General features: G+C 48.2%; 1 pseudogene; it reads right to left on the bottom strand.

The window, feature by feature from the left end:
• Nucleotides 1-7,191: 7,191 nt before the first annotated feature.
• LOC131397580 (carcinoembryonic antigen-related cell adhesion molecule 1-like) lies at nt 7,192-13,756 on the bottom strand (annotated as a pseudogene).
• Between the last annotated feature and the right edge of the window lie 485 nt (nt 13,757-14,241).

The raw sequence follows: 14,241 nt of genomic DNA, 5'->3' as shown, positions 1-14,241 counted from the left end.
GGATGCCCCTACCTCACTCCTTCAGGGCCATATATACAGAGTGCTAATGCAGCAGCCATCCACTTCCGCCTGGTGCCAGCTCACTGTGCACATCCGTCCATAAACCTGGTCTATGCCTCTTCTGTAAACAGATCACAGGGAATTCCCATGAGCACATAGTGTGAGTGTAGGAAGAGGCAGGAGGAGCGTGTGCCATGGGCATCTAGCCACCTGCTGGGGCTTTCACCTGTGCCTTCCATTCCTGCTTGATCTGATGCCATACACACCTTTTTAATAGATGACGGATGCTGCTGTGCACGCCCGATGTCATGGTTTGATAGCTGAGACAGCACCCAGTATGTGACGTGCAGTTAAGCTCACAGCGCCCTTGGTATCCAATACTCAAGTATTGAGATTCCACTGGAACCCAGTAATAAGCAAGGGATGCTTTCCAAATGGAGGATACTTATTTGCAGAAGGAGGCATACCTTTGCTCCAAAACCCTGAGGTTCTGCACTGTCAGAACCTCAAACACTGTCAGAAACTTTCAATGTTGTTGGGTCTGTTGGGTGATGTGGCCCAAGCTTCATAGCAGCTGTATTTCCAGCATGAACTTTCATCAGAGCCCTCTCTTGCTCTAGGATCCACTCAAAACTGGCAACTTCTGGGTTCCCTCACAAGTGAGTAGGAGTAGTGTATCAAAATGTGCTACATTTTCCCCCTAAAATCTACGGGACCTATCTCTTTGGATTAAGGCAGCTACACAAGGTGTAGCAAATTTTTCTCAGTTTAGAAGGAATATTGGGACATGCCCCAGACCTACAGGCCCTTAGGATTTACACCAATGTGATGGAGGGCTGGGTGGTTTATCTCCCACCCTCTGGCATAAATGTGCCTTATTCCTGAATCATCAAGGATGCTTGCTACTTCTTGTTCACTATGTCTGATGAAATAACACAAATTTATCAATAAAGTGGACCAGTGTGGTGTTCTTCAGAAAATCAGATGATCAAGGTCCCTCTGGACTATATTGTAAGAGAGAGCAGAAGAGTTGACCAAGCCATGAGGCCAGAAGTGAAGGGGTACTCTTGTTCCTGAATATGAATGTCAATGCTTCTGATGATGTCTGCCAGTGAATATGGAAAAATGAATTGTTAGGTCCACAGCTGCACATCCAGGGTCTGTAAGAAACCACCTCCAGAACTGCAGCTGAATTTGTCATGGCCACTTACATTTGTCATAACCTGTTGTCATTGTCCAGTCCTTTCTCTTTTGCTGTGAGTGAACAGGCGCAGTAAATGGAGGTGTGGTAGTGACTCGACCCCTCTGTCTCTCAAGCTTTGGTGTTGGCACTCATTTCAGAAATTCCCCAGGGGGCATTATTGCTCCTGATTTACTGTCTCGGTGGTGATTGTATCAGAAGCACCATTTGACCTTACGTTCCATAATAGCTCTCACTCTCAGATCAGGGGACCTACATGGGGGCTTTTCCAGTTACCTATTGCTATTACACTTTCTGGGATGACATAAACAACAACAAGATGAGTCTGCGGTCCCACTAGGCTCACTGGCGGAAGGACTTGAGCCAAAAGTCCACCTATGCCCCACCCTGGTTCCCGATGGGGATTAGCATCCATCCAGAGCCATCATCCAAATAATCCCCACAAGGTCTGACCATTTCCCTTTAACCAGCGTCCAACTCCCCAGATAAATGGCGCCCAGTCTCTCTGGTGTGGGGGAAGATTTTCTGTCTACATTCGTGGTTGAGCTGCAGGGTCCTTCTCAAACAGACCCAGCCTCCCCCCTCGTCCATGGGGTTCCAGGGCTGTGAACCGGCTCCATCTGGGAAGCAGATAGGAAGTCAACAATCCCCCCGTGGTGACTTAAGTCATATTTCTTCCCACCAGAACTGGAAATTTCGCCCTCTATCAAGCAGCACATTAGTAGGTTTCCCATCGTCTCACTTTTTGGGACCCCCTGGTCATTGAGCTTCGCCACAGACCCCTGCCTGTCAAAGCTCTGATGGTCTTTTGCTCTGTGGGTTGTTTTAGTGAATGGGGACACTTGGCCTCTGCATGCTCAGTGTCACCCTTGGCCAGCCCACGATCCTCTTTTCCAGCATTTTCCATCAGCATCTTCTGTCTCAGAGGTGAGCCACCACAGAGCTCTCGATGTCCCCTCCTCTGTGTGTTTCTTATTGCCTTCCCAGGGGATATGGTAAGGAGGGGACTGAGGAGCCTGCACAAAACAGACTCATTCCAGCTTCCCCATGCGCCCCAAATTGGGACTGTATTTCTCTCCAACATGCCAGAGAAGGTCTAGCACTGACTCCAGATGTTAACTCACTGCCCAGCAGACTAGTAATGATGTTCCCAGACGCTTGAGCCAACACCTTAAAGCCTACATGCCATGAGAAAGAATCGGCCCCATCAAGCCTTCCTCTTGGTCCTCTTTGGTCTCACACCCTTGGACTCTCTATCAGTCAGGGTCCAGGCGGGAGTCAGAAACCACACACTAATTTTAACAGGAAAGATTAATATAAAGAACCGTTAACTAGTAACAGGGGATTGGAGTTAACAGGAATTGGTTACTAAAGAATGAAGAGCTCTAAAGAAGGGAATAGGAGACACAGGGGCCACCTCTACCACTAACCAGGGCTGGAGAGAAGCCCTTCCTCCTGTAGTGTCCCTCTGGTGCCCTCTTCTGGCAAAGCCTAGAGTCGTGCCAGGAGGAGGATGAAAGATGCCTGCAAGATCCAGCAGGGCGGTGGAGAGTGGATGCAGAGCTGAAAAGCAATAAGTGGATCACTGGCACAGAATCTGTCACACACATGCTTTCGGACTCCTGCCAGCTCAGGTTGGTGAGGTCCTATAACTCTCTCTCAGTGCATGACATATTCAACCCAGAACAGGCCCTGCGCTCCTCTTGGCCCTGTTGGAACCTCACTCTTGTTGTGGGTCAGAACAAGCATTTCCTTGCAAGGTGACGGCCCCAGGAGGATGATGGTATGCTTTTATGCAGAGGAAGGCTGGTTCCCTCAGACGGGAGTTGGGGATGTCTTCACTGGCATTCACGTGCAGCGGATATCGTATGTCCCAGGTCGCCATCCCATGTCTGACGGTCACACTCCCTTCTCCACCGGCACTTCACCTTAGCACAACCTGGCAAGGTTGAACGCTTACCTGGAGGTACAACTCTGCAACCCTTTCTCTCAGATTCTGGGCTTGGTCCTCAGCCATATCTGGCCTGGGACTACAGGAGACAAGGGACACACCAAACTCGTCTAAAAAACCTACAAACTACAGCTACTATCATACTGAATGGTGAGAACTAGAAGCTTTCCTGCTAAGGATGAACAAGAAATGTATTCTGAAAGCCTTAGTGAGACGCATGTGCTCCAAAGGGTGGAAGTGGATGCCTGCTGGTATTGATAATCAAAGACAATGACATCAGTGTTGACAGTGACATCAGTGATTAGATCAGCTCTAGTAATCCACACTTGAAGCAAAGTATGAGAGTTCTATGGGCTGTAGGGCCATCCACATCTGTGACCATTCAGGGACCTGCTACAACTGTGAAGGATTTAGGGCTCCAATAGTCTGAGGCACCCTGGACACACCCTCCAGAGGAAAGGACAAGTCCCTGCACCTGTACCTCCATCCAACCCACGTGAGAAGGATGAAAGGTGCTTTGTGGAGCCTCTGGCAGAGAGGCTCCATGCGGAACTCCTAGGGTTCCGAGCAAGGCCATGCCTTCTACAGCAACAGAAAAACAGCTCCTGACCTGTTTCTAGGCCTCAGGAGAGACAGGGTGTCTGAACATGGAACAGAATGTGACTAGGGAGGCAGAACTCCTCATCGTGACCTAGGTTCTATCACACCCACCAACGTAAGGTCAGGTGAGGAGAGCAGATGCATCACAAATGCAAATGGTATGTCCTGGATTAGAGGAGGACAGGTGCCCAGACCATCATGGCACCTACCACTCCTCACTGACACCTGTAACACAGCTCTCACCTGTGCACTCATGGGCAGTTCACTCTGACTGGTCAACAAAGGAGGAAAAGTCTCCACACCCTCCAACTTCATTCTGCCCCCTCTCCCCACCCCCACATTTGCCCTCCTCTGCCTGTCCCCAGGCTCCTATTCAGCCTTCCTCACTCACACACAAATCCCCTGGGGACGTGGCTCACTTGGTGACTCAGGTCTCAGGGTACAAGGATGAGATCTGGATTTTCTACAGTGCTCCAGGCTTTGAGAGCAACCTGCACATGTCTCGACTGGTCAGAACTAGAGACTGGAAAACTCTGGCTCTCAGTTTGGTCCCCACTGCCACCCCTGCCCTCCATTCACGGCCTTCCCCCAGGTTCCATCCAAGTTCCCTTTTCCAGTCTGACTACCCCAGGCTCAAACTCTCTCCTGACTTGATTTCCCAAATGCCCTCAGCTCAAGTCTTCTGCATTCATGGTGTCCTCCATCCTCCAGTCCTTCACCGCTCTCCAGACTCCAAGCCCCCACTGGATGCTCAAATCCCTCTCCCCCTTGTCCTCTGTCGCATATCCCCTTCAGCCTGTACATCTGATGCTCCCTCTTGTCCCCAGTGTCGGAACACTAATCTGAGTCTTCAAGAATCTTAACCTTACCCCCAACCGTATATCTCACCTCTCACATCATCCAAGTCTGGAAGGATGGCTCCCCAACTTCACTGCAACAGCTCCAGGTGCTCCTCCCTCAACAGGTCGGTCAGCCTCTCATTCAAAATTCTCACCGTACCATGGGATCCCCAGAAAAACAGCCCTCCTGCATGGTCCCATTACATCCCAAATCATACCTAATACCCCCAAAACCCCACCAGGAATTACTAGTTCTCATCCGGACTCTGCACAAACCCTATCGCTCCACACCACCCCATGATGCCCCCCTCTGCTTACCCACATTCCACCGCACTCCCGGGTCTCGAAGGGTTCAGCCAAATACCCCAGAGGCCAAAAGGAGCAAAAGGACACAGAGGACAGATTCTATTTACCATTTCCCAGGTTCCATTTGTGGACTCTCCTTAGAATAGGCACAAGGCATTTGTAAAAATAAAAAGAAAGGAAAGAAATGCGGACACAGACGTCTGGCCCGAGGCTGGAGAGGACACTGGACAGGGTGGTCCTGTGTGGGCGGGCGGGTGGCTGACATGGCAGGGACCTGCTTGTCCACTGAAGTGGTTGGGTTTTATGACAGAATAGTTTAAAAATCTGTGTGATCTTGTTCCCTCAGGTGAGGTGAACACGTGTGTGGAATGAGGACACCATGGGGTCAGGGCCACTGTGGTGGGGCGCCTTCCATGTCTCTCTCATGTTGTTGGACTTTAGCTCCCAGTGCTTCTCAGGTATCCTGGGGACAAAGCCTGGGTGGGAGGCAACTTGGGACCTGAGAAGGATCTGAGCAGTCGGGTCGTCACCTCCTGTGGATGCCAAATCAGAAAGGAGGGAGGAAAATTGGAAATGTTCATTTGGTGGATAATAGCCAGATCAGGAAAAAAATTAGAGGATTTGAAAATATGGTGAGGATCCACACTGTGTGCAAGATGCCAGAATCAGCTAATTACAGGTAGGTAATGTCCAAGTAGAAAATGCACCAAAGTTACAGGGGCAGAAGGACTTTATTCAAGACCAGTGCAATAGGGGAGAAAGACTGCACTCAACCCCTGACACAAAAGGCTGCCAAGATTTTAAGAGCAGGTACAGTGATAGCTAATCAGCATTACTTAACAGAGAAGTAAAACTTCTAAAATTCTGACAGGTGGTAGTTTTGCATCTTGGTTGTAAATGCACCCACCCAAGTTAGGCTCCTGCCCTCCCTCAGAGACTAGGAGGAGGGGGCAGGATATTCCAGGAGGATTACATTTCAAAGGGATGGACCCAGCCCCTTGAGAAAGACATTCCCTGGATCCTAAAACTGGCAAGAAAATTTTAAGGAGACATATATGCCTTTCAAAAGGACAGAGAAAGAATCTGCAATTACAGATTTCAATTTCATTTCTAACAGAAATGTTCTGAGAAAATGGAGGCCAGGGCCCTGCAGTCAGGAAGAACTGTCTAAAGTTTGGTGAGTCTGAGGGGAACGTGAGGCCTCTAGGTCATGAGAAAACTGCTTTCTGCACAGCAGGAGGGAAACTCAACAGCATTTCTATCAGCCAAGACCCAGTCTGCATCTCCATCTGTTTCCTGCGATTTCTAAACGTGTGCAAAATAGCAGAGAGACAGTGAACGGGGCCGGAATCTGATCATCAGAGGCTGTTGGACTTTTCCATGAAAACACAACATTTCTCCAAGAATCACTTTCCGTTTCAACAAAGATCATCTCCAAGGAAGAGTGTTCTTGATCCTAAAACAAGGCTGCTCTCACTTGATTTGGCCTGATTATTTACACAGGTGCAGCAGGATTGCACACTCACAACAGAGTTTCTCCTCTGATGCAGGTTTTCCTAAGGATCCTCAGATGGGACTTTTAACAACGTCTTGACGTTAGGAAGCCTAGACATCAGGACTCACCTGCAGTCTCTAGAGCTTTGAGTGAGGCCCTCTCTTCTCCGGATCCCCAAAATACCCATCAAGCCAATCTTAGCTCCTTAAAGTGTGGGTCATGTCTGATCCCATGGGCGTCATTCTCAACAAGGACAATCAAGTCAAAGCCATGGTTGTACCATCAATATTTCCAGTGATATCCTGGTAACAAGGAGGACAGAGTCTTACTGAACCTACGCAAATAAATCTATTGTCATGAAAATCAGGATACTCAGGAAGATTTTAGGAATTCTTCGGGAGGAATCAGATAGGGAGAAAAACATCAGTGTTGTTACCCACATGGGTGTCCTCTTGTCTATTCCCATTGCCTGCATCAGAGTCAGGCGCCATCCACACCTCCCCCTAGAGGAGGGATAGAACTGAGATTCCTAAGAGCTTATTGTGTGCTCCCACCCTTCATTGCACAACCACTGCCCATCATTCCACTGTGGACGTGGTGCAACTGAGACCAACAGGAGTTGGGGACTGAAATGGAATGTGACCTTAAGCCAACAATAATGACAATGTCAGTTCACATTGCTGAGCATTTATTGACTCAATGCAAGTCTTCTAAGGAATTTCCACCTTCATCATTGACTATCAGAACAACTCTACTTGAAAAGTGCATCACATCATCATTTTACAGATAAGGAAAAAATCTATTCAGAGTTTGATAACATAGAGGAGGGTAAGAGAGCCACAGGGCCAGGCTCATACTTCACATCCAACCTGGAGAGATCACTTTTGCTGGAACTGACTGGGTTGGAGGCCTCACACTAATAATTCCTGGGATCCTCCCTCCTGATGGGGTGTTTGGTGAGGGTGCTGTTGTCCTGGGACAGCTTCACCCTCTCTGTGAGCAGCAGACTGTGGTCAGGGAGGAACCACTGGATGGAGATCCGAGTATCATTTGTGAGGCAGATCAGGACCACTGCATCCTTATGTTCTGTGACTGGGGTCTTTATGTATTATGGCGACTCTGACCATGGGCTTTGACACTGGCTCCGTGAAGAAACAGAGGAGGTGATTGACTGAGAGTGAGCCTGGGGCTTAGGGCCTTGCTCCTTCCTCAGAGGCCTCAGCCACTCGGTAATGGTGACCCAGAGGATGACCCTGACCCCTACTGAAGGACAAGTGTCTTTGTTCAGGTCACCATCTGTGAGGAGAGGGCTGCACCTCCCCTTTGACCCCCAGATCACCCCAGGGTGACCCCTGACTGTCCCCCTGGACATCTCTGTAGTAACCGCACCAGGAACCTCTTCTCATTTCGCGTGTCCTACAACCTCATCATCACGTGAATTTTTCTCTCATGAAATTTCAGTGATTCTTCCCTAGAACTTTCTTTGACTTCAGAAAAGGTCAGGCCACATTTCCCTATATGCACTTCCATGTGTGTTGGGGAAAGCACGTTTGCCAGCTCTGTCCATCTCTGGGGCCAAGGGAACATAACATAAAGTGGGAAGGCATTTACTTCTTGTTAAGTAATTCATTAGGGAATGAGGATGGCCCACTCAATCCTCACCACCTTCGGACCTGGAAAGCTTCTAATCTAAAGGATTTCTCACTCTGAAAAGGACTTTTAATTCCTGGCCTGGGGATTGAATATCATGGTTTAGGAAATCTCTGGTTTTAACAGATGACAGGCACTATTAGGAAGAGAAGGAGACTACTCAATATGACAATGATCATAAATGAAAATCCCACAGCTAGCATCATACTCAATGGTGAAACACTGAACACTTTCCTCTAAGATCATGAACAAGACAAGGATATTGCTTTCATCACTTCTATTCAATATAGTACAGGAGTCCTAGCCAGAACAATGAAGCAAGAAGAAGAAATAAAAGACATCCACATTGGAAAGGAAGAAGAAAAATTATCTCTTTTAGCAGAACACATAATCTTATGTGTAGAAAACCCTACAGATTCCGCCCCCCATACACAGAAAAACCTGTTAGAACTAATAAACAACTCACCAAAGTTGCAGGAAACAAAAACAGTTACATTTTTATAGAATAACAATGAACAATCCAAAAAAGAAATTAAGAAAACAGTTCCATTTACAATAGCATCAAAAAGAATAAAATATTTAGGAATAAACTTAACCAAGGAGGTGAAAGATGGGTACAGTGAGAACTACCAAACATTCTGAAAGAAATTAAAGAAGACACAAATAAATCGAAAGACATCCATGTTTGTGGATGGAAAGAAATAATATTGTTAAGATGCCAATATACCCCAAACTATCTACGTATTTCATATAATTCTTATGAAAATCTCAATGACATTTTTGCAGAAATACAAAAATCCAACCAAAAATTCCTACGGAATCTCAAGCAACCCCAAATAGTTTAAAAATCTTTAAAAAGGAGAACAAAATTGGAGGACTCTCACTTCCTGATTTCAAAACTTACCACAGAGCTAAAGAATAAAATAGTGTGGCACTGATACAGAGACAGACATATAGATCACAGAATACAACAGAGATCCAGAAATAAAGCCTCGATTACATGAACAGATGACTTCAACAAAGGAGCCAAGACCATTCAGCGGAGAAAGGACAGTCTTTTCAACTAACAGTGTTGGAAAACCGGATATCCACATGCAGAGGAATGAAGCTGGCCCATTGCCTTGAGCCGTATACAAAAGTTAACTCAAAATGGACCACATTCTACAGGTCAGACCTAAAACTATAAAATTCTTAGAAGGAAATACGGGAAGAAAGCTTCATGACCTTGGATTTGGCAATGATTTCTTGAATATGGCACAAGGAACACAGGTAAAAAAAAGAAAAAAACAGATAAATTGGACTTCATCAAAATAAAAAACTTAAAGGACACAATCAACAGAGTGAAAGGTGACTTATGGAATGGAAGAAAATAATTTGGAAATTATATATCAATTAGGGGTTCATATCCAGAGTATACAGAGAACTCTCATACTCAGCAACAGCAACAAAGGCAAATAACCAGATTGAAAAACGGGCAAAGCGCTTGAACAGCCATCTCTCCAAAGAAGATACACAAATGGCCAATAAGCACATGAAAAGATACGCAACAGCACTAATCATTAGGGAAATGCAAATCAAAACTACAGTCAGATACTCCCTCTATTAGATACTCCCTCATATCTATTAGAATGGCTACTATCCAAAAAACAGAAAACAACAAGTGCTGCAGAGGATATGGAGAAATCGGAACACTTGTGCGTTGTTGACGGGAGGGTAAAATGGTGCATCCACTGTCAAAAACGGTATGGGGAATATTCAAGAAATTGTACACAGAACACCATATGACCTATTAGTTCCAGGCTGTGACTGTTGATGGACCACATAAGGTGGTGTTTTGAGTCTCAGGTTCACATTCACACTACAGGGTCCTCGTGCTCCACGGGGTTGGAGCTTGTGATGACAGATGTGGGTAACTCCACTGTGCAGGGAACAGAGAGGACATCGCCCTGTGTGGTACCTTGATTCCTCCTAGGCATCTTCAATCACAGTTGACATCTCTCACTTCTCAGCCAACCCGAATCCTTAAAAGAACAAGGCAGGTTTCTGTATCTCAAGAGAAATGCATGAGGATCAGAGTGCTCAGAGGACCTAAGGCCGCCTGCTCCACGTCTGGGAGAAAGCACAGGCTTTCTCAAGTGTCAATATGTTAGCAGGGTTTGGTCTTAAAAGGACACAGGATGAGATTCAGAGACACCCCCCCCCCCACTTCAAGCATCTGCTGGTTCTTCACTGACCAGCTGACTGCCTGGCCACCCAGAAACAGTTCCTTCCCGTTGCACACACCTGCATCACCTAGAGAGGTGTGTTTTCTCAGAGGCACCATTTTCAAGGTTCTCCTAGACACGGGTAAGGGTGGGTCTGGGGTTTGAGCATAAATAACACGTGAGGACCAGGAGCAAGTCGGGCAGTCAGGTGAGTGCTCAGGCCTCAGAGCAAAGATGTGGATCACAGCCTCCCAGTTGAGTGTGACTGACATGAGCCAGTGACACATAAATGACAGAGAGAGTCCAAGGAATGATCCAGAATGGAGTTAGGGGACAGGCAGGAGCTGCCTGGCTTTGGCAGCAGAACCTGATCTCTCCCTTGGTCTTTAACGTCTCTTGTGTCTCTGCTGAGGGCAGGTGTGGACGTGAGCAAATGCAGAAGGGGTGACTGATGGAAAGGGGGGAGCCTGAACTGGCTGCAAATCTGGCCCTCATGAACCATCTGTGCTTGGTGGTTATGAGATAGACTTTTGAGGAGACGTTTAAAATCTCCCATATGGAAAAATTATGATTAATACCCCAGGGCCTCAGACCAATAGTGGGAAGGAAATTTCTCTAGAGAGCAGTAAAAGGTCTGCCATATGGGCCTCAGCTCCTGGAGGGTCAGAGAACCTGTCCTGTGTGGCCAGAATTCCAAGGACTCTGCATCCAGGTTCCAATATCTAAAGAGATTTGAATCATTCATTCATTCATTCATTCACCATTCATTACTCCTTCCATCATCAAAAATAATTGAGAGTTTGTTACACGTGGGCCCTGTGTTGGCTGCAGGGGTAGAGTGGGGAGTGAGATGGCAAAGATCTTTCCTTTCTACTCTGGCGGGAGTGACCCCAACACATCAGGAAACAAATAAGTGGTGTCAAGTCCAGTGCAAGGAGATTGGATTGGCCACTGAGGGGGCGGCCTGGACAGACCCTGCACTGACTCTGACTGTTGATGCAGGTGATGTAGTTCTAGGGTAAATGGTGATGAATTCTCCATTTGCTCTCAGTCCGCAGACCACAATCTCTCCCTCTGAGCTGGGGACACCTAAGAAGAAAAGATCTGAACTGACAGCTGGTCTAGGGGTTCACACCTAGTAAGGTCCCTGGTGGATGAGAGGACAGGGCTGTGACTGAAGACAGAGCTCATGTGACTGTTCTGCCACTTACGGTCTGTGTGACCCTGATTCAGTGACTATATCTCCCTGTGCCTCAGTGTCCCCTCAGTGAAGTAGGATAAGTTTTTTGGCACCCAGGTTGTCAGTGAATTAACCTTAAAATATTCATAGTAGCTGACCTAAATCTTGGTAGAGAAGCTGCCCAAATAAATGGCATCTGTGATTGTTCGACTCCAAGAAATAATACCCCTGGGCCTGATCCCTGGTGGATGAGGAGTTGCCAGCAGCATCTTCTTTCCTCTGCTCCTCCCCTGGAGGCACTGACCTTCCTCTGGAGTCTCCTAAGTCCCCCAGGGCAGTTGCCTAATGGCCTGGGGACCTTGTCCATCTGTGCTCTCCACGCTGAGTCTCAGGTGAAGGATCAGGCTCTGCCCTTGCCCAGATGTGGTTCTTGGGGCTGAGCCCTGGCTGGTGACCAGCTCAGGAGCCCGGGGACTTGGGGAGCCAGGAAATCCTTGCTCCCAGTCAGCCCTGCCGAGGAGGCCAAAACCCAACCTGGCACAGGCTCCCCAGGGTCACTGGAGTCAGGAGCCCTGGGACAGGGGTCTGTGCAGGAACTTCCTGGGCTAAGCTTTTCTGTGAGGGTCCCGGGGGCCCCTCAAGACAGGCCCTGACTGAGCCCTGCAGGGTCATGGTCCCAGGGAGGGGCCCAGGGGGCTGGACTGAGACTGATCTCCCTGTGCTGAGTTACTCTGATCAGACTGGTCCTTCTCTCTTCAAGGAATGTCTGCAGAGGCTGGATTGCAGGAAAGGAACTCCAATCTTTTGAAGTTTATCTCCACTGTATGTGTCCTGCACTAAATGCTCAAATCCCAACAATGGATGTAATGCAGCGGGGATGTAGGCACAGTCCAGGTCTGTCAATCTTGTGTGTGTGAAGCAGAATTCACTCCACCCAACACCCAGAGGTCAGAGAGGAATCACTCACTGTATACGCGGAGCTGTCCAGTTCCTACTTTAATTAGGAAATCTTTCTTTATGATTTGTAGGGTGTAGTATCCTGTGTCCTTCTGGGTGACCTTCTTTAACTGCAGGGATCCATTGACGAATATCATCTCTCGACTACTGTATGTAGGCCCTGGGATATTTCCTGATCTACCTATTACAAATGTTGCAATTTGATGTTTGGGCTCTAGTGTGTCCCCTCTGTACCAGACATGGGCTCCAGGATTCCTAGGCAGATTGTGGACAGCTAGAAGAACATCCTTCCCTTCGGGAGCATTGGACGGCAACAATTCAATAAAATGTTGAGCAGTGCTGGGCGGGTTCCAGAAGGTTAAGAGTGAGACTAGGAGGGAAGAGAGAGAGATCAATCCATATTTGCACCTATGTATTGGGATGGAAAGATGAGGCCCTGGGGCCTGAGCAGGTCTCTTCATCTCTTAGACTTGCAGTGTGTGTGTGTGTGTGTGTTTGTGTGTGTGTGTGTGTGTGTGTCTGTGTGTCTGTGTCTACTGGTCAAGGTCAGCAGCATGACCACCATTACTTCAGCCCCTCTGAGCTTGTTATTTCCTCTGTTCTCAACACTCTTCCCAGGTGTCTGCCTGGCTCACTCCCTCACTGCCCTCAGAGTCCTGCTCACTCTCAGGGGCATCCTTGGGAGATGCCTTCCCTGACCGCCTGCTGTAAAGACCCTCTGTCTTCACTGTCTGACCTTTCCTTGCTCTGTTCCCTTCATGGCACTTGTCAGTCCCTGACATCACATTCTAGATCTCTTTGCTTATGCGTCCTCCTCCCCACAGAATGTGAGCTTCGTCAAGGTAGGGACTTGTCTGATCTAGTTGTACCCGCAGTGCCTGGAACAGGCTGCAAATGCCTGTGGATGAGTGAATGAGTGTTCCCAGGGCCCTCCAGGTCCTGGTGTTTATTTCTCTATTTCTAAGGGTAGTAGGCAATGATATTGTTTAGATTTCCTAGTAATGTTTTTTCTAGGGTCATCCTCAAATAAATTGCTATTATTATCATCAATTTTCAAAAAATATTCCTCAGTGATGATTAAGTTGCAAGGGTATAGCAATTGAGATACTCCTGCCTCTCATCACTTCCAGATCATGAGAATTTCCTATTGCTGAGTCCCCTCCCCCTATCCTATTCTGCTCCCATGTCCTCTCCCCTCAGGGCAACAGAAGTCCTCCGTCCACACTCAGAGCCCCGTGTTCCCCAGGAGACCCCAGCAGTCCCTGATCTCCCATCTACAGCCCTCCCTCTGGGAATCATCTCCTCTCACCTGCCAGCATGAGACACTTCCAGTGGCTGCGCCCTCTGTGGGCAGGGGCTGAGGTGTGCTCCATGGTGGCTGCTGCCTGCTCTGTCCCTCCCTCTGTGAGAAGAGCTTCAGCTCCAGAAATTCTCACCAGCACTGCTGTCCAGATGCCTCCTGCTGTCCTTCCTCCCTCTGTGCTGGGCCTCCTCCAGGGGCAGGAGTGCTTAGCTGGGTCATGTGGGACCAGGAGTGGGGTCTCTGCCCAGGACCCTCCTCCTCCCTCCCCTCATTCCTGCCTCTCTAGTCCCCTCCTTCCCCTTTCTTTTCTGTCTACTTTTTGGTTCCCTAGGAACTGCCAGGCCTCTTCCTCTTTAGCACACAAACCCAGCTGGGCACTAGGGTCTTCCCCCTGTCCTCAAATGCTCTGGGAAGGTTGGATTTACTCCCAGCAGAAAAGTCACAGAGATGACCTGAGTTTGAGAAAGGGACAAGCTGAGTGATGACTGGTGAGGGGACCTGCCCTCCATCTCCAATGTCACCAGCCTGGCCTCTGCTTCCAGGGACAGAGACCCA

Source organism: Diceros bicornis, chromosome 34 (assembly GCF_020826845.1).
Source record: "Diceros bicornis minor isolate mBicDic1 chromosome 34, mDicBic1.mat.cur, whole genome shotgun sequence".
Classification (NCBI taxonomy): domain Eukaryota; kingdom Metazoa; phylum Chordata; class Mammalia; order Perissodactyla; family Rhinocerotidae; genus Diceros; species Diceros bicornis.
Note: the sequence above shows the minus strand (reverse complement) of the source record. Positions and strands in the feature narration are given on the sequence as shown.